This window comes from Rhinichthys klamathensis, unplaced genomic scaffold (genome assembly GCF_029890125.1).
Source record: "Rhinichthys klamathensis goyatoka isolate OS25496 unplaced genomic scaffold, OSU_Roscu_1.1 h1tg000378l_1, whole genome shotgun sequence".
Lineage (NCBI taxonomy): Eukaryota > Metazoa > Chordata > Actinopteri > Cypriniformes > Leuciscidae > Rhinichthys > Rhinichthys klamathensis.
In genome coordinates, this window is record NW_026606885.1 from 621,855 (window position 1) to 641,303 (window position 19,449).

A 19,449-nucleotide genomic window follows, 5' to 3' on the forward strand; every position below is an offset into this window, starting at 1 on the left:
CCAGCCATATGCACAAAGGTCTGTGTTGGGTTGGAGCATTATCGGCTACAGCGGCACTGTAATTGACTATGCTGATAAGGGTGAAATCGGTGTGAGTCACCGTGTCATCATAAAGAAAGTTCAGCCAGCTACTAAGCCCTCTTCTGAGCTCAAGTCTGAGGTCCATTTTGTTTATAGGACTCAAGTCAAGGAAATGATCACTCCAGCAGATATACTCAAGGTCTTTGAGTCAGATTTTACTGAGAAGTTCAGTGAAGAAGCTCTAATCTCACAAGAAGATATTAAGTTCTTAGTGAAGCTAAAAGAAGGAATCAAGCAAAAGGCAAATGGGCATTACGAAATGCCATTGCCTTTCAAGGAAGAGAGGCCAAGTCTACCAAACAACAAGGTGTGTGCAGAACATAGACTCAGATGTCTGGGGAAACGTCTTAAGAAAGACAATCAATATCACAAGGATTATGTGGCTTTTATGGAGGACGTAATAGCAAGAGGTGATGCTGAAAGGGTTCCAGAGTCAGAGGTAATCAATCAGAACACGTGGTATATCCCTCACTATTGGGTTTACCACCCCCAAAAGCCAGGAAAGATTTGCGTGGTATTTGATTGTTCAGCTAAGTTTCAGAATACATCACTGAATGAGCATCTACTCACTGGGCCAGACCTTACAAATACCCTTGTAGGGGTCTTGTGTCGTTTCCGCAAAGGACAAGTAGCCATCATGTGTGACGTAGAGCGGATGTTCCATCAATTTCATGTTGCACCAAGGGATCAAGACTACCTCAGGTTTTTGTGGTGGGAAAGAGGCAATATGGAAGCTCCACCGTCAGTGTTCCGCATGAGGGTTCACTTGTTCGGTGCTGCATCGTCACCTGGATGCGCAAACTTTGGGCTCAAACACCTGGCTGCAGAAGGAGAAGGCAAGTTCAGTGAAGCTACTGTAAGGTTTATACAACGCAACTTTTATGTTGACGATGGATTAACAAGTTTGGACAGTGAAGAAGAAGCTATCAAGCTTGTTAGAGAAGCAAGAGACCTCTGCAGCACCGGTAAACTCCGCTTACACAAGTTCATCACCAATAACAAGAAGGTTCTTGCCACAATTCCAAAGCAAGAACTTGCTGAAGTTGTAGCGGACCTGGACATGGCCTTGGGTGAGCACAAGATAGAACGGGCTCTTGGGGTCCAATGGTGCATTAGCTCGGATAAGTTCCAGTTCAAAGTGAAGGTAAAAGAGCATCCTTTTACCAGAAGAGGAGTACTGTCAACAGTGGCCTCAATTTTTGATCCACTTGGATTTGTGGCACCTATCCTTTTGAAAGGTAAACAGATACTACAAAGGATGTGCCAGGAAAAGGTAGGATGGGATGACCCACTTCCTGACGACCTTAGGCCGCATTGGGAAGCATGGGTCCAAGACCTTCATAGTCTGTCATCGGTAGAGATACCATGGCATTACATACCATTGGCAGCCAAGGATGTTCGTCAGTGTGAACTTCACCATTTCTCCGATGCCAGTGTCTCTGGCTATGGAATGTGTTCTTACCTTAGAGTTGTTTCGAAGTCTGGAGAAGTCCATTGCGCTCTTGTTATGTGGAAGGCAAGGGTTGCGCCAACTAAGATAACAACTATCCCAAGGCTGGAACTCTCAGCTGCGGTCGTGGCCACAAGGACAAGTGATCTGCTAAGGAAAGAAATGGAGATTAAGGATCTGCAAGAATACTTTTGGACTGATTCCAAAGTCGTTCTTGGTTATATTAACAATGATGAACGGCGATTTCATGTATTCGTAGCCAATCGGATTCAGCAGATTAAGTCTAGCACAGATCCAAGTCAGTGGCAATATGTTGCATCTGAAAGTAACCCGGCTGACCATGCCTCGCGCGGGCTCAAAGCAAAGGAGCTTGTAGAGTCTAACTGGTTCTCAGGACCTAGTTTCTTGTGGCAAAAGGACCTCCATAAAGAAGAGATTAAGGTGGAAGAACTCAATGAAGACGACCCAGAAATCAGAAGAGCACATGTTCACGCAACGAAAGCAAATGAGGAAAGGTCCCTATCAGACCGACTTCAGAAGTTTTCAGACTGGAAGAGAGTCGTAAGAGCCATAGTAAGACTTAAGCGTCTTGCAAAGGAGGTGAAAGGTCTTAAAACAAGATCCAATGAAGTTACGACACTTGATGAAAGAATGGATGCTGAACAATTCATAATCCGTGCAGTTCAAGAAGAAGCGTTCAAAGATGAAATCAAGGCTCTTAAACAAAAGGATGATGTACAAAGGAGCAAGTCAACCAAACTGCATAAGTTGAACCCCTTAATGGACAGCCAAGATATCCTGAGGGTGGGAGGTAGATTGACACAAGCAACACTTCACCCTCATGTTAAACACCCGGCTATCCTTCCCAAAGGACATCATGTGTCTCGATTGTTGATAAAACACTATCATGAGAAGGTGAAGCATCAGGGTCGTGGAATGACCATCAATGAACTACGCTCCAGTGGGATTTGGATCCTGGGATGTAGTAGTGAAGTGTCATCACTCATTTTCAAGTGCATCAAATGCAGGAAGCTCAGAAGGTGTAGTCAAGAACAAAAAATGGCCGACCTTCCACCAGAGAGAATGGAAGCTACTCCTCCATTTACTTATAGTGGTATGGATTGCTTCGGACCATTTTATGTTAAAGATGGAAGAAAAGACCTGAAGAGATATGGGCTTCTATTCACCTGCATGTGTTCACGTGCCATCCACATTGAGGTACTGGATGACCTTTCCACTGATGCCTTCCTGAATGCGTTGCGCTGTTTTATTGCCATAAGAGGCAATGTAAGCCAGCTTCAAAGTGATCAAGGAACAAACTTTGTGGGAGCACGCAATGAATTCCAAGAATTAATGAAAGGGATGGAGCGAGAACGTGTGAAAGAGCTAAGATGCAACTTTGTCATGAACCCACCTGCTTCCAGTCACATGGGCGGCGTCTGGGAGAGGCAGATTCGGACCGTGAGAAGTGTCCTCACATCTATCCTAGACCAGTCTGCTGGAAGATTAGACAGCTCTTCATTAAGAACATTCCTGTACGAAGTGATGGCTATAGTGAATAGTCAACCATTGACCACAGAATATCTCAATGATCCATCAGGACCTGAACCCCTAACGCCAAACCACATATTGACAATGAAATCGTCAATAATCGCTCCACCACCTGGTGAGTTTGTAAGGGAAGATCTCTATCTGCAGAAAAGATGGAAGAGAGTACAGTTCTTGTCCAATGAATTTTGGACCAGGTGGAGAAAGGAGTATTTGCTGAATCTGCAGCAGAGGAGCAAATGGAACAAGGAAAGGAGAAATGATAAAGTGAATGACATTGTCCTGTTGCAAGATGATGGCTCACCAAGAAATCAGTGGAAGATGGCGAAGGTAGTTGAAGTCTTCCAAGGAGCTGACGGAAGAGTCCGAAAACTCAAGCTGTTACTTAGTAACACAACACTAGACAGTAAGGGTACACGCTCAAATAAGCCACTTTACTTAGAAAGGTCAATACACAAAACAGTATTATTGCTTGAGGCTGAGTAAGTAGGTTAGTTCTTCAATATCATTGTTTTTGTTTATACTTGAAGGTATATGTGTGTTTACATAAATGTTTTACAAGATTCTGTTAACAATGTTGCAATGTGAATCACACAATGTGTGATGCTGGGAGTGTAAATGCAGCCGTTTTTTTTTTGTATTTATTTTAAAATACGTACTTTTATTTTGACATGAGTAAAACCGGAAGGAAGGTCTGTTGTCTGTTGCGCAGTGAGCTACAGACAAGAGGTAAACGCGCACATGTGTCAGTGATGTTATCTTCTAGTTATTTCTTTATTGTTACTTCATTGTTTCATGGTGTTTTGCTATAACTGTGTGCAAGTTGAAGAATCGTATTTTGACTGTGAAGATTGCTTCTGGGGAATGACTCTGCCGTTGATTGAGAAGCAGGCTAAAGTGTTCTACGGTGTTAATAAACATCTGTTAAGGAAACCGGAGTCTCGCATTCGATCAATGGGCGGCACAATGGCAATGAAAAAAAAAAACATATGGACTGAACACGTGATAAGCATGTGCATGACATCATCGTCTTCAGAGATTCGCGTTTGTGTTGTTTACACGGAGACCGTTTTCAAAAACTAGTGCACTTTGAAAGGGGGTAATCAGAGAATGTCTAATATGGGGAGAACTCACACTCACATTAAACCTCCGGGTTCTGAACTGGTTGCAGTTCCACTCTGGGTCCATATGAGGGGGCTCACAGGACGAGTGCAGAATAAATGGAGGTCTATGGAGCAATACCCCTAAAAATCCACTTTTCTCAGGATATAATTTTTTGTCTAGTAATTTGAATGTTGTATTCGAAAGGAGATGCAAAGAAATTACGCATTACTGGGTGTTAGAATTTTTAGAGTCACTTTAAAAAGTCTTTTAAAATGTCAATGACGTCATACACATCGTACGACCAGAGATCTGCTTTACGGCAATCCTTCAGTCACTTTGTATTGTACTGAAAAACTATTAAAACTACATTTCGTGACACAATAACAGTAGTATTTTTAAATTTCGCGGCGCTTCTCGTCTGTCTATGCGCGAAAGCACCAAATATTGTAAAAAATGTGAAATTTAAAAATACTACTACATGGCTCTCACATTGGGGCTTGTGGATTACAGGTAAAAATATATAGAAAAGGTTAACAAAATGAGTATGTATGGTTTATTTAGGGAACCTATGGTTTAATTATAATATATTATAATAAACATTTGTTGATGCTATTGGATAATTCTCTTTAAATTCAACATATATAATATACAACTATTATATTAAATGTTTGGAATTTAACTGTGTTATGCTTGTTCAGAGATTATTTGTATAGTTATCTTAAATACATAGAACACTATAACTCCTCTATCTCTCCCTAGTTTTACTTACCGAGACTCGATAAACCTTGTCCCTCATGCTGGCCCTTACAATACCGGCAAGTAAACCAGCATCTAAGCTGCACTGTTCTACATGTCCAGATTTATAGTGGTTCTCTCCTCGATCTATGGTTTTTCTATTTCGTCTAAGAAAAAGGACATAAGATTGGAAATTGATACGACCATAGCTAACGTAAGTGCTTCTGAGATGGTAAAATCGCGGGTTTTTTCTGGCGAATTAGCAAATGGTATGCAAACAAACAATCAAACATAATACAGTGAAAGATAATCTTTAAAGTTTATTTGCGGCACAATGATCAGGCATAATAATCTTAATCACAAAGAAAATAATATTAAGGTTTATATAAACTAACAAAATAATAAACGAATAAATAAAACATTAACAAAAGATAAAAAAATCTCAGAGAGGCACGCATAAACAAAATGAGTTTCTAACATTTTTTGAAAAAACGAATGGGCAATATTTCTCATGAAAAAGTGGATAACTGTTCATAACCATGCAGCGCAGATCATAATGAGCGAGAGTGTTTTTTAAATAAAGTTTGAGGAAGCTTGATGATGACGTTGATCCGCGACCACGGTGTGCTGTAGTCTGTTTATAGCATGCTCTTAGCATGGTCATTAATAACATAATTTCTCCCCACATAGGTGCTTCATCTGGAATAATCGGCTTATTAAATTCAAGAATAAATCCTTATTTTATAAAACCTGGTTCAATAACATATTTCTAGTATCCCAACTATTAAACGATAATGGATCATTGCTGAATTATTCTGAATTCCTTCACACTTTTGGCATTTCAATCACCCCAAGAGAGTTCGCAATTGTTATGGATGCCATCCCATCTGGTATTTTAATTCTCTTAAAAGGGACTGGAAAACCTGATTGCCTACCAGCTTTGGACCCTAAATTAACCTCAGTTGGTAATGTATGTTTCGCAATCACAATGAGGAATAATAATAGGAATATTCGCTCTTTATTCCAGAGAGATGTCACATGCACCCCTAATGTTGTTCCCTATTGGTCTAACTTTGTTGATAACCTGAATTGGGGGAATATATGGAACCTTCCTTATAAATACCTCCTTACGAATAAAGTAAGAGAAATCTCTTTCAAAATGATACATAGGTATTATCCTGCTAAGCAATATCTCCTAAGGTTTAAGCTTGACATATGTGTTAACTGTTCTTTATGTGGAGTATGTCCAGAAACAATGGTACACCTGTTCTGGCAATGACCCTACACCATCAGTTTCTGGAAAGATCTGTCCCGATACATTACTGTTAAACTTATCGGTGATTTTTCTTTGTTATGGAGGGATGTGCTGTTTGGTCTCCATGTTGACCAAGGTAAAAAACAGAAAGAAAAATACCTAATTAATCGATTGATTTTAGGGAAATATCATATTCACAAAGCCAAATTTAGTAATTCTAAACCTTCCTTTATTGCTTTTGGTAAGGAGGCGGAACAGTACATCAAATCCATTTATGATTCACAAAATAAGAAGGCTGCTAAAACCATTCAGTTATGCTCTATCTTTAATGTATTTATTTAAAACTTCCCCTGGCTCTGTTCTTGTCTAATATTGCTTGTCTAATATTGTTTTTTATGTCTAATATATTAAAAAAAAGTCCGTTTATAGCAAGGGGGTAATCCACCAGCCGGAAACTGAAGTCTCCCCGGGCGCCGCCATTGGCTAACAAGCCTTCACCTGCTGTTAGCATTCCATTGACTCCCATTAATTTTTGCGTCACTTTGACAGCGAATAACTTTACATCTGAGACGTTTAAAGACTCCATTTGTCCATTATTTATTTCTAAAGAAACACGACAATGCATAAAATGCTCCATTACCTTGTATCTTACGTTGTGGCCCCGTAGAAGCAGTTTTTGTAAAAATAGGCTAACGATTGCGTCATAACACGCGACTCTCTGTCGCATAGAAGAGAAATGACCGTAAAGACAGATGTAGAAGCTCACACACAATCGGGGGGACGTGGAGGCATAAAGTCAAGGGAGAAGCCCATAGAGAGTCATAAAGTTGCTCCTGCTGCGAGCTCATGGACAGTTCCTACTCACGCTCTCCGTCTCTGCAAGATTCAGAAAGGAATGATTCAGATTCCTCTTGGCACAGCTACTAGAAGACGTACAACTGTCAGTCAGGTTGCTCACGTCACAACTACGTCTTCAAGCTCAGTTTGAGCATGCGCAGTGCGCTTGGAAATTAGGAAGTGAGTGCTTCTATTTGACTTCACTTTTCTCCGTTGAAGTCTATGGGGTCGCTGTGTCCATTTCTTTTACTGTCTATGGTTTATAGACTACCGTTAGCATTTTATATCTGACGGCTTTATTCAGGCTTCAAAATGTATAAATTTTGGATTAACTTGTAAAGATTATCTTGATAGACAAAACGTGTAAGGGTCACAACTCTTTGTTGAACACAGATCTTATTTTTTGCCATTTTCCAAAAGTCTACGGGGAAAATGCATAGCTTTTCGATCGAGGGAACCCATGCGCCGCTAACCTCCGAGTTGTCCTACAAAGTGACGTCATAACTTCGGCACTCTATTGTAGCAGACCATCACCTGCTGTTAGCATTCCATTGACTCCCATTCATTTTGTCCTCACTTTGACAGCGAATAACTTTACATCTGAGGCGTCCAAAGACTCCATTTGTCCATTATTTATTTCTAAAGAAACACGACAATGTATAAAAGGCTCCATTACCTTGTATCTTACGTTATGGCCCCGTAGAAGCAGTTTTTGTAAAAATAGGCTAACGATTGCGTCATAACGAATAGACTCTCCGTTGCACAGTAGAGAAATTACCGTATAGACAGGAGGAGAAGCTCGCAGGCAATCGGGGGGATGTGGAGGGAGGCATAAAGTCCGATAAAGTCGAGGGAGAAGCCCATAGAGAGTCATAAAGTTGATCCTGCTGCTAGCTCATGGACAGCTAATACTCACTCTCTCCGTCTCTGTGAGATTCGGAAGGGAATTATTCAGATTTCACTCGGCACAGCTACTAGAACACATACAGGTTGCTCACGTGACAGGCTCAGGTTGAGCTTGGGCAGTACGCCTAGCTTTCAGCTTTTAATGGGCTTCAATTTTCTCAGTTGAAATCAATGGGGTCGCTGTGTCCATTTCTTTTACTGTCTATGTTTGAAACGTTTTAAATCTATGTTTTATTTTGGTTTTATTTATTTAAATTTCTCTGTTTCCAACAGAGAGATACTCATGCGTGTGGGAAACTGCAATTTAATCACATGCAGAGTAGACTACTGATTGTGCAACATAATGTGTGTATTTCAGATTGTCTGGGTGCACACAGAGAAAAATCCTTTAGGGGTCCAACAGCTTGTGAGTGGGGCAGCACCCTTAAAAGGACATCTTTGCACCTTTCTTTTTTTTCCACAAAAAGGTTCATACTACATATGCACCCCTAAAAGGTGCATATCTTCTGGCTGCTGCAAAGACAACCACAACCTTTATCTGTCGATTTATAACTTTATGGTCTTATTAATCATAAATTAATGTCACCGATACAGTTAGCCTACATCAGTCTGAATCCATTTGTTAATACAGTATTATATTGAAGAGTAGGCTATATTCTATTCTATTTCTAGATCGCTTCGTCTGCATTTCATATATGCCCGGCCGTTCTGTACGGTATTGTTGTCTGTCTGTATGTTGTCCTGCACTATTTTTGCATTCTGTGACCTGCAGCCTTGTCATAAGAATTTCAATTCCCAGCGTACCCTGCGCAAATGACAAATAAACTACTTGAACTTAAATATATATTTATATGTAGGCTACAGTAGTACAAATGTATTTACACACCATGTACAGCACTTTTAATTATTTTGGCTTCTTCTTTGGATTGATAATGGCTGTCTGAAACATATTGTAATAACTGGTAGTTAGCAAATAAAATGTGGGTCTAACCGGAGCTAAATTAAGCTATTCACACTTTTGCTAAGCTAATTCCTAACATGAGATAAGAACACTCATGTCCCATACACCGCACGACCCAGAGTGTTTCTACAGGAGCATTGGTTAAATAAACCAACAGGAGGCAGTAACACTGTCTTTTCCTTCTTTTTATTAAGAACACAGAAAGAACTACTCAGGCAAGGCCCTATTGCCTTACACATCTCTCTCCATGACTGTGAGAGACACATTTTTACATTAGGCAGTAAATGAACCAAGAACATCTGATCTAACTTGAACATTAACACACATAACTTTACTATCACAAAAACTTAAAGATCTTACTGTAATAACACATAAATCAACTCCCAATAAACAATTACCCATAATGCACCCCGCTGCTAGCGCTGACTGCCAGGTCATTACAATAACCCCCACCCAAGAGGGTTAGTGTCCCCACAACCCTAATTTCCCACAACAAAATCTAACAAATGTCCCGGCCGGCGTCGAACACGCTTCGACCTCCCCGGTGTTCTACCCCCAGCGCCAGACTCAGCCTTGAGTCCATCATTGTCCATTTCGGTGCTGGGAGGGGATTTTGGGGAGCCACTGTGGCTTCCATCAGTCTTTTGCTCTGGGACCAGTGGGTGGTACGGTGCCAATCGGTCCTTATGAAGCACCACCCGTCTACCCCGTCCAGGCATTCGTACCCGGAAGACCACCTCAGAAATTTTGTCCAAAATCTCCCCAGGTCCCTGCCAATGATGAGTCAGTTTGGGTGACAACCCCCGCTTCCTCTGGGGGCAGAACACCCACACTTTGTCCCCGGGCCCAATCGTAGGCCCGTGGGCCCGGGCATCGTATGCCCGTTTCTGGCGGGCTCCAGCGTCCCCTAGAGCCTCCCTGGCCATTTGGTGGACCGTGCTCTTTGGTGGAGCAATCTCTGGCTCGGGGGGGGACCCGAACACCAAGTCCACCGGCGTGTGGAGCTCCCTCCCAAACATCAGCGCTGCCGGTGTGCACTGACTCGACTCCTGCACAGCTGTCCTATATGCCCACAGAACCAGAGGCAGATGCTGATCCCAGTCTCTCTGGTGCTGACTAGTCAAGATGGCAAGTTGGGTGGCCAGGGTGCGGTTGAACCGCTCAACGAGTCCATCGCTTTGCGGGTGGAGGGGAGTGGTTCTTGCCTTCTTTACCCCCAATCGCTGGCACACCTCACTGAACAATCGGCTCTCAAAGTTACGGCCCTGGTCACTGTGAAGTTCATCCGGCACCCCAAACCGGGCAAACATCTCGTCCACTAGTCACTGCGCCGTAGTGGAAGCACTCTGATCCGGCACTGCATACTTCATAAGTATGCAGTGCGGCCACTTCGTAAAATAGTCCATAGCGACCAGGACAAAACGGTTGCCGGCATCTGTGATGGGAAATGGACCCAAGATGTCCACAACAATCCTCTCCATAGGCGCCCCGACTAAGTACTGCTGTAATGGCACATGAGAGCGTTGACTGGGTCCCTTCTGTGCCGTGCAAATATCGCAGCAATGAACATACAGCTCTGTATCCTGCCGACATCCCGGCCAGTAGAAACGCTGCCGCAGCCGCCGCACTGTCTTGGAGTTCCCGAAATGGCCGGCTCCTGCTGCCCCATGAACCCAACGGAGGACCTCCGGCCGCAGAGCGTGGGGAACCAGGAGTTGCAACCGGTCGATCCCCCACCCGGCGCCTGCCACCGCCTATATATCACGCCTTCGTGGAGCTCCAGGCTGCCCCACTGAGAATGAAGCGTCTTGATCTCGGGCCCCTGGGAGGACACAGTTGGCCAGTCCGGACATGTTTGGGCCTCTAACCAGCCCCTGACCTTCATCAGTACCTGATCATTCGCCTGCTGTTGCCTCAGCTGCTCGGTGGTGAATGGCTCCCCATCTCCACAGGTGTCACCCGGCCTCACTGCTGCTGACGATGGCCCCAGACATCGTTCTAACTGGTGACTGCAGTACCGACATTCGTCAGCAGAGGATGGACGTCTGGAGAGGGCGTCAGCGTTAGCATGCTGCCGCCCTGGTCGGTGTTGAACCTCGAAGTCGTACTCTTGAAGGATCTCCAACCACCTTGCCACCTGACCCTCTGGCTGGCGGAAATTCAGCATCCAAGTGAGGCTAGCGTGGTCTGTCCTCAGTGTGAACCTGGTGCCCAGGAGGTAGGGCCTGAAGTGACGGACGGCCAGGACCACCGCTAGCAACTCCCGCCGGGTGACGCAGTAATTTCTTTCTGGGCGACTGAGGCTGCAACTATAGTAGGCTACCACTCGCTCTCCATTCTCCCCCCTCTGGGATAGTACCGCCCCGACCCCCACGTTACTGGCATCAGTGTCCACAAGGAACGGTTGGTTGGGATCAGGGTAGGCTATGACAGGAGCGTCGATGAGAGCCACTTTTAGTTGTCGAAAGGCCGCAGCGCAATCCTCAGACCACCCAAAACGCCAGCCCTTGTTTGTCAGCTGATGTAAGGGGCTGGCAATGGTTGCAAAGTCTCTGACGAACCTCCTGTAATAGGAAGCCAGGCCCAGAAAGCTCCGCAGCTCAGTGATGTTGGTTGGTGGGGGCCAGTCCCTCACCGCGGCCACCTTTGTTGGGTCGGTAGCCACCCCGTTCTCACTGACCACGTGTCCCAGGAACTCCATCTGACGAGTGAGCAAGTTGCACTTGGCCGGGTTCAACCGCAACCCAGCGCTACGGATGGCTGTCAGGACCTCCCGTAAGTTGTGGACAGCCTGGTCAAAGTCTCTGGCATGGACCAACAGATCGTCCAAGTAAACCACACAGCGGGCGCGGGGAATGTCTTTAAGGACCCGCTCCATCAGCCTCTCAAAGGTGGCTGGGGCATTACACAGTCCAAAGGGCATCACTTTAAACTGCCACAGTCCTTGCCCTATTGTAAATGCAGTTTTGGGCCGGGCCTCTGCCGCCAGCTCCACTTGCCAATACCCACTGCGCAAGTCCAAAGAGCTGAACCAACAGGATCCAGCTACATAATCCAATGCATCATCAATGCGCAGCAGTGGGTATGAGTCCTTGCGGATGACCGCATTTAGTCGCCGAAAGTCCACACAAGGGCGCCACGCCCCAGTTTTCTTCCGCACCATGACCATAGGTGCAGCCCAAGGACTGTCCGAAGGCTCAATAATGCCGTTAGCTGCCATTTCTCGGATCATTTCTTCAGCAGCCTGGCGCTTGGTGAGAGCCAGTGTCAATGTGATGCTGCACCAGAGCTGTTCTGTTACAGTCCTCCTCACGGGCTGCAAAAATGTCCATAAAGTCTCCCAATAGGCGTTGTAACTGCTCCTGCTACGGTGTGCTCAGATGCTCACTGCTTCGCCGCCCCAACTCCTCAACAGCAACAACAGTTTCAGGTGACGGGGGGGGCGGATGGAGCATGCGGTGTTAGTGGCGGAGATGTACTGGTCTGGGCTCCAATACTCCCCCTGGGTTCCCCCTGAGTCTCTGCAGCTCTCGTGTGGCGTTTGGGGGTCGGAGCTTTTCCATGACGGCTCCGGCCCAATCGGAGCGGCACAGTCTCATTACCTAGGCATAGGGCGGCCCCCGGCATGTCAACACGTGCTCCCCAGTGGGCTAACAAGTCCAAGCCAATAATGCACTCATCTCTGATATCAGCGAGCCAGAACTCGTGGCTCGTCTAGATCATCCCCACCACCACAGACAACAGCTTCTTTCCAGGCATTACTGTCCTTTCACCCGTGACGGTGAGCAGTTCGGTATTGGTGGGGGTCCAGTCCTCCGGAAGAGGGCCGGCCGTTCCAGACAACAGTCCTTTTCGCAGCAAGCAAATGGTGGACCCCGTATCCACCAGGGCGCTGCAGGGCTGCCCGTCAACAACACAGTCCAGGTACAGTCCTCTGGCAGACCCGCAGCGTCCCACAGTAGGGCAGTCATTGTGGAGGGGTACTGAAGAACGGGGTGAGGGTCCCCTCACTGCCTCACTCCGAGGTCGTTTCCCGGGGGTGACGTTGCCCGGGGCCGGGGGCTCGGAGCAGGGCAGTCCCTGGCGAAATGCCCCGGTTCTCCGCAGCGGTAGCAGCGGTCTAGCCTCGTCCTCCATCGTGGGGTCTCTGCTGGTTGAACCCGGCTGACCTCTTCCTCAGATCGGGCCACGTCCACCTCCCGTTCAGAGGCTCTCGTCAGATGATGCTGGAGTGGAGATCGACCTGTTGCCGGCCGAGCCTGTAGCACCTCCTCAGCTCTCTCAGTCTCTCTCAGCGCCTCACTGAGATCTCGGGGTGACAATAGGCGGACATGTTGGCGGAGCCGCTGAGGTGTAAGACCCCGCAGGAAAGCGTGGAGGCTCAACTCTTTCCTCGCTGCGGCCTGGAAGGTAGGGTAGCCCTTCCGGGCGTAAACCCGGATGTCAGCGGCGAAAGCGTCCACACTCTCTCCTTCACATCGACGTCGGTTAGTTAGCTCCTCCCTGCTCTGTTCTGCGGAGGTTCTCTGGCGGTTGAGAGCAGCAGTGAGGGCCTGGACATCACGCCGCTCCTCAGGAGACAGATCGATAAGGACCTGGAGCGCGGGACCCTCCAAGGCGAATCGCAAGTGAATCACTGTCTCCTCACAGCTCCATCCATCGTGGAGAGCGGCCAGGTCGACTTGTGCCAGATAGGGCTCCAGGGGCGTCAACCCGCTATATCGTGGCAGCTTAGCGGGCAAACGTGTGAGGGCGCCCGGCCGGCCATTAATTTGGAGTGTCGGTGAGACGACTGGAAGTTCGTTCTGCCTGCCACCAGGAGAGTGGTACACGGCCCAGTGAATGCTGGCGCCGTTAGGCCGGTGCGGAGCCCTGCTCCTCCTCGTCGTCTCGCTCGTGAGACGCTCTAGCATGATGCTGTTCTCGTGAATGGCACGCTCTAATTCGCCTATACTTTGCTCCATAACGACGTCTTTTAAACGACTTTGAAAATCCCACTTCTGACACCACTGTAATAACTGGTAGTTATCAAATAAAATGTGGGTCTAACCGGAGCTAAATTAAGCTATTCACACTTTTGCTAAGCTAATTCCTAACATGAGATAAGAACACTCATGTCCCATACACCGCACGACCCAGAGTGTTTCTACAGGAGCATTGGTTAAATAAACCAACAGGAGGCAGTAACACTGTCTTTTCCTTCTTTTTATTAAGAACACAGAAAGAACTACTCAGGCAAGGCCCTATTGCCTTACACATCTCTCTCCATGACGGTGAGAGACACATTTTTACATTAGGCAGTAAATGAACCAAGAACATCTGATCTAACTTGAACATTAACACACATAACTTTACTATCACAAAAACTTAAAGATCTTACTGTAATAACACATAAATCAACTCCCAATAAACAATTACCCATAATGCACCCCGCTGCTAGCACTGACTGCCAGGTCATTACAATATATTTAAGCTAATCAAGCACTAATCAAAGTATGGAGTGGAAAGGAGGTGAGGGACAGTTCTTGACACTAGAACTCATTGGGCAGTTTTAATTTTGAGACTGATTTATCATGTTCTGTCATATGACTCCCTGCTGAAGAAAAACAGAAAGAGCGAGTGAGAGTTTCACATGGTTTGGTCAGTAGACACAGAGCTGTTGTTGTGGAAAAGTATGCATCACTGAGCAAACTCCAAAGCTTGTGTATCTGAAACACTTGTTTCAAGAATCAGGAGACAAACATACCGTATAAAGAGTTAGGCACAAGAGTAAGGAGGAAATTCCTTTTTCCAGCAAAATGAGAAGTTTTAAGCCATGCAAGGTATTTTCTGTTTATTTTTTTCTCTTTGAAATATGGTCTGTTCTTGGCTTAAAAAAACTATTTTGTTTAACTTTATATCAATTTGACGATGTTATAATAATAATGTTTAATAATGAGTTAAATACTTTGTTTTGGAAGTTTATAGTACCCTATGTTAATATTTACATTTACATTTTAATATTCAGAAGACTTAAGAAAATGTTTTTTTCTGTTTATATGAAGCCTTAAATTAATATATGTATGCCTATAATATGCGCACATACAAACACACACACACACCCACCTGCCCAGTCAAACTGCATCTTTGGATGAAGGCGCCTCAGACAGGCACCCAAGGTGTTAAAGGTTGTCTAATGATTTAGAACAAATTGTGACTTTTAGTCATAAACAAGCAAATGGATATTGGCCACCATGATTTTTTTTCTGGACATTTATAAAAATAATTTACTTAGGCAGTGAAGGATGCCTCAAAACGACCAGATAAAGGCATTTTAGACAGGATGTCAAGGAGACAGGATGTTACGCAAATACTGTATGGGATATTGTGGACATGCTTTGATGCATGGGCGTCAGTTTGGTTTGAAATGTGGGGGGGACAGAGACGCATTCGGAAGGGCATTTTCAAAAGTGCTGGGTACCCGCGTTTCCATTACCCTTCAAATTGCGCAAATTGAAATTGCGAATTGAAATTACGCTCAATGGAAACACGTCAATTTTCTGGCAATTCGAAAAAGGAATTGTGGCGAGCAGGACGAGGCCGGGTGACGTGAGAGCGGCGCGAGGCCGGTGGCGTGAGTGGTAATGAGCGACACCTGTGAGACGCACCGGTCTCGCATCTCTCACGGAGGAGCGGAAGCATAAAGGAGGAGCGACGACGGTGAAGATGGAGAGAGGAACAGGCCTTATTTTACGTTGTGTTTTGTTTCTGTGGCCAGCAGTCGACCGTGAGGGGCTGCTGGCTTTACTTTCATTTTATATTTGTTTATTTTATTATTAAAGTGTTGAATGTTCACCGGTTCCCGCCTCCTTCTTCCCATAACATCTGAACCCCGTTACATTGGTGCCGAAACCCGGGAGGAAGGAGGGACACGCTGTCGGAGAGCCCTCGCTGCTGAGGGGGATCGCGGTGCTGAGGAGGTCGGGTAGCACGAGGGAGCCATGGCCGCCGATTGTTGCCCGAGGCGATGGTGCTGGAGCGATGTAACAGCAGGTGGGACAGGGACCTCGCTGCCGTGCTCCTGGGTCGAGGAGGGGTGCCTGCTGTCCGAGAGGGAGCGGAGGAGTCGCTCCCGTTCGCCGTGGGCCGGAGCCTGTTGCCGTCGGCCTTGATGGGGGCGGAGCAGGGAACGGAGGACTCGCTGCCGGCTGCCCTCGACCGGAGGAGCCATCGCCGTCCGCCAGGAGGCGGAGGAGTGTCGAACCTTTCCCCAACGGATGTCCAGTACCATCGCATGGCACCGCGAGTGAGTCTCTCAGCTGGCAGAGGACCGAGCGGCAGTGTGTCCGGGAACCGGACCATGATTTTTTTTTTTTTTTTTTCTCTCCCCTCTCTCGTATCTGTCGCTCCTCATGCTTCCGTCTCCTGTTCTCTCGCCTCGTCTATCCATACCCCCAGGTGCCGCGGCCACCGTGATCGGTTCCCCCGGAGGGGGGGGAGTAGAGCGCAGTCTCGTGGGTACCCCCCGGCCTGCGAGGGGCGATGGGGGTATGTGGCGAGCAGGACGAGGCCGGGTGACGTGAGAGCGGCGCGAGGCCGGTGGCGTGAGTGGTAATGAGCGACACCTGTGAGACGCACTGTTACGTGTTTAAAGATGTATAAGGGGATGATTACATAACATTTATGTGAGACACTGTTGCTGTGTGTGGATGCAGGAAGAACCACCAAGAAACTTCAATTAAACGTTAAGAGAAAACGTTTATTCTCTTTGAATGGAAAAGCTTTAAACATGTTCACCTAAATTAAATAACAAGATTGTTCAGAAAGAAAAATAACACACGAGAAAACAAAGACAGACAAGAGTGTCGCCAAATTATCGAAATAAGCAAAACATAACTGATATCTAATTTTAAGTGTACCCGTTAAACTAACTGCCACAAAAGAAAAAGAAAAACAAAACCGAGTTCTTCAGCGGAATACGCCGCCTTAATTAAACTACACTAAATAAAAACAGAAATACAGGAATGGCGAACACTCCACGCATACAACAATGATTCCTACCTCCCGTCATGATTTCGCAACAGAGAACTCAATGCTCCAGATGTAAGCGGATCGGCTAGGCATCTCTTAGTGTCTTACTAAAACTCAGGTCAGGCAAAAGCATTTACTCAAATCAACAATAAAGACAATAAGCGTGAATCGTGGTAGTGGTTTCGACAATGTGCTCAGAACACGCAAGTTGGGTGAGATCTGGCGAGGATCTGTCTTCCTAGTTGTGGATGGGCCTTTTAAACTCATGGCACAGCAATGGATTGGTCGAACAGATGATGACGCCCCCACAATGACGTCACGTGCCCGCAAACAGCCAATGCTCGGTCACCACCTGAAAGTAATGAATGGAGACAGAACAGAAACACACACACACAAATACACGTGGAACGTAACACTTCCCCCCTAAAAAAAAGAAAAAAACATCAAAACATGAACAAAAGAACATGTTTTTTTTTTTTCTTCTTTCATTCTAATTCTCAGAGCACACCAGCTTAAACTCTGGACAAAGCGTCCGCAATTATATTCTCCGCACCTTTCTTGTGTTTGATCTCTAAATTGTAGCCTTGTACCATCAAAGACCAACGCATCAGCCTCTGATTATGATTGTACATGCGACCTAAAAACACTAAAGGATTGTGATCCGTGAACACAATCACAGGCAGATTAGTTGAGCTCACATAAACATCAAAATACTGTAGAGCCAGTAATAAGGCCAACGTTTCTTTCTCGATTGTAGAGTAGTTCAATTGGTGTTTATTGAACTTACGTGAAAAATAACATACTGGATGGTCGATACCAGAAACGTCTTCTTGCACCAGCACTGCCCCCGCACCAACAAAGCTTGCGTCAATCTCGAGCTTGAAAGTTCGTTCAAAATCAGGAGCTGATAAAACAGGCGTACTGCACAACAAAGTCTTGATGTTATCAAAAGCATTCTGACATTCATCATTCCAGAGAAAAGTGCATGATGGACTAAGGAGTGACGTTAAAGGATTGGCCACAGTTGAAAAATTCTTGCAGAAACCCCGATAATAACCGGCCATTCCTAAGAATCTACGAAGTTCTTTGCGCGTAGCAGGAACAGGAAAATCAGCAATTGCAGTTACTTTTGCCTCCACGGGTCGAACTTGACCTTGACCCACTTCTTTGCCCAAGTACGTAACCGTAGCTTGACCAAACTCACACTTCGCTAAGTTTAACGTCAGTGAAGCTTTCTCTAGGCGCTCAAACACCTCTCTTATCGTTAACACATGTGCAGACCAAGTAGGCGAGTAAATCACGAGGTCATCTAAATATGCGTTACAGTTACGGACACCTGCAAGCACGATGTTAATAAGCCGCTGGAATGTGGCTGGTGCGTTGCGCATCCCGAACGCCATTACGCAATATTGCAGAAAATCATCTTGGGTCACAAAAGCAGAAATATCGGAGGCGCGCAATGTTAGCGGCACCTGCCAGTAACCCTTCAGTAAATCTAATTTACTGACAAATTTAGCGGACCCCAGGTTGTCCACACAGTCCTCCATACGAGGTAATGGAAAACAGTCAGGAACAGTTACAGAATTTACCTTTCGGTAATCTGTGCAGAATCTAGCAGAACCATCACTCTTAGACACGAGTAGACAAGGTGAGCTCCAGGGACTAAAACTCTGTTTCGCTAAACCATGCTCACACAAGTAGTCAACTTCAGTCTTGATCACAGAACGTTTAAAAACATTCGTTCGATAAGCATGTTGCTTAATAGGAACAGCATTACTCACGTCAATGTCATGTTCTAAAATCGTAGTGCGAGAGGGAACGTCATTAAATAACGAAGGAAAGTCAGAAATGATTTCTTTCACATCATTACTCTGAGACTCGGATAGATGGGACAGGTGAGAATTTAAATCAGCCAGTACTTCAGAATTCTTCAACCTGGCACACTGCTGATATGTGTGTCGTATCAAAACTCCGTCATCTTCCTTGTCAGGTGTAGAATTAAAATCAAACGACTCGCACGTAAGCGCAGCAGCACAAGATATATTCGACTCATTTTCTTTCAGGACATCCTGCACTGACTCTCGAACAAGATACGCCTTCAGCATATTTACATGACATACGCGAGATTTCTTCCGGCGATCTGGAGTACGAATCACATAATCAGTGTCACTCATTTTACTAAGCACTTCATATGGACCTGAAAAGCGTGCAGATAAAGCAGAACCAATGACAGGCAATAAAACGAGCACCTGATCTCCTTCCTTAAAATGACGTTGAACAGTTTTACGATCGTATTTACTCTTCATCGTCATTTGAGCGTGCAGTAATGAATCTCGTGCCATAGTACAAGCTTTGTGCAATCGCTCACGAAATTTGCTCACATAGTCCAATGTGGTTTGAACACTCGATTTGTGATCTAAAATATTCTCTTTAAGCATCTTTAACGGCCCCCTGACAGTATGCCCGAAAACAAGATCGGCAGGACTAAATCCTAGACTGTCTTGTACCGCTTCTCTAGCAGCAAACAAAACTAACGGGATGCCCTCGTCCCAGTCTTTACCT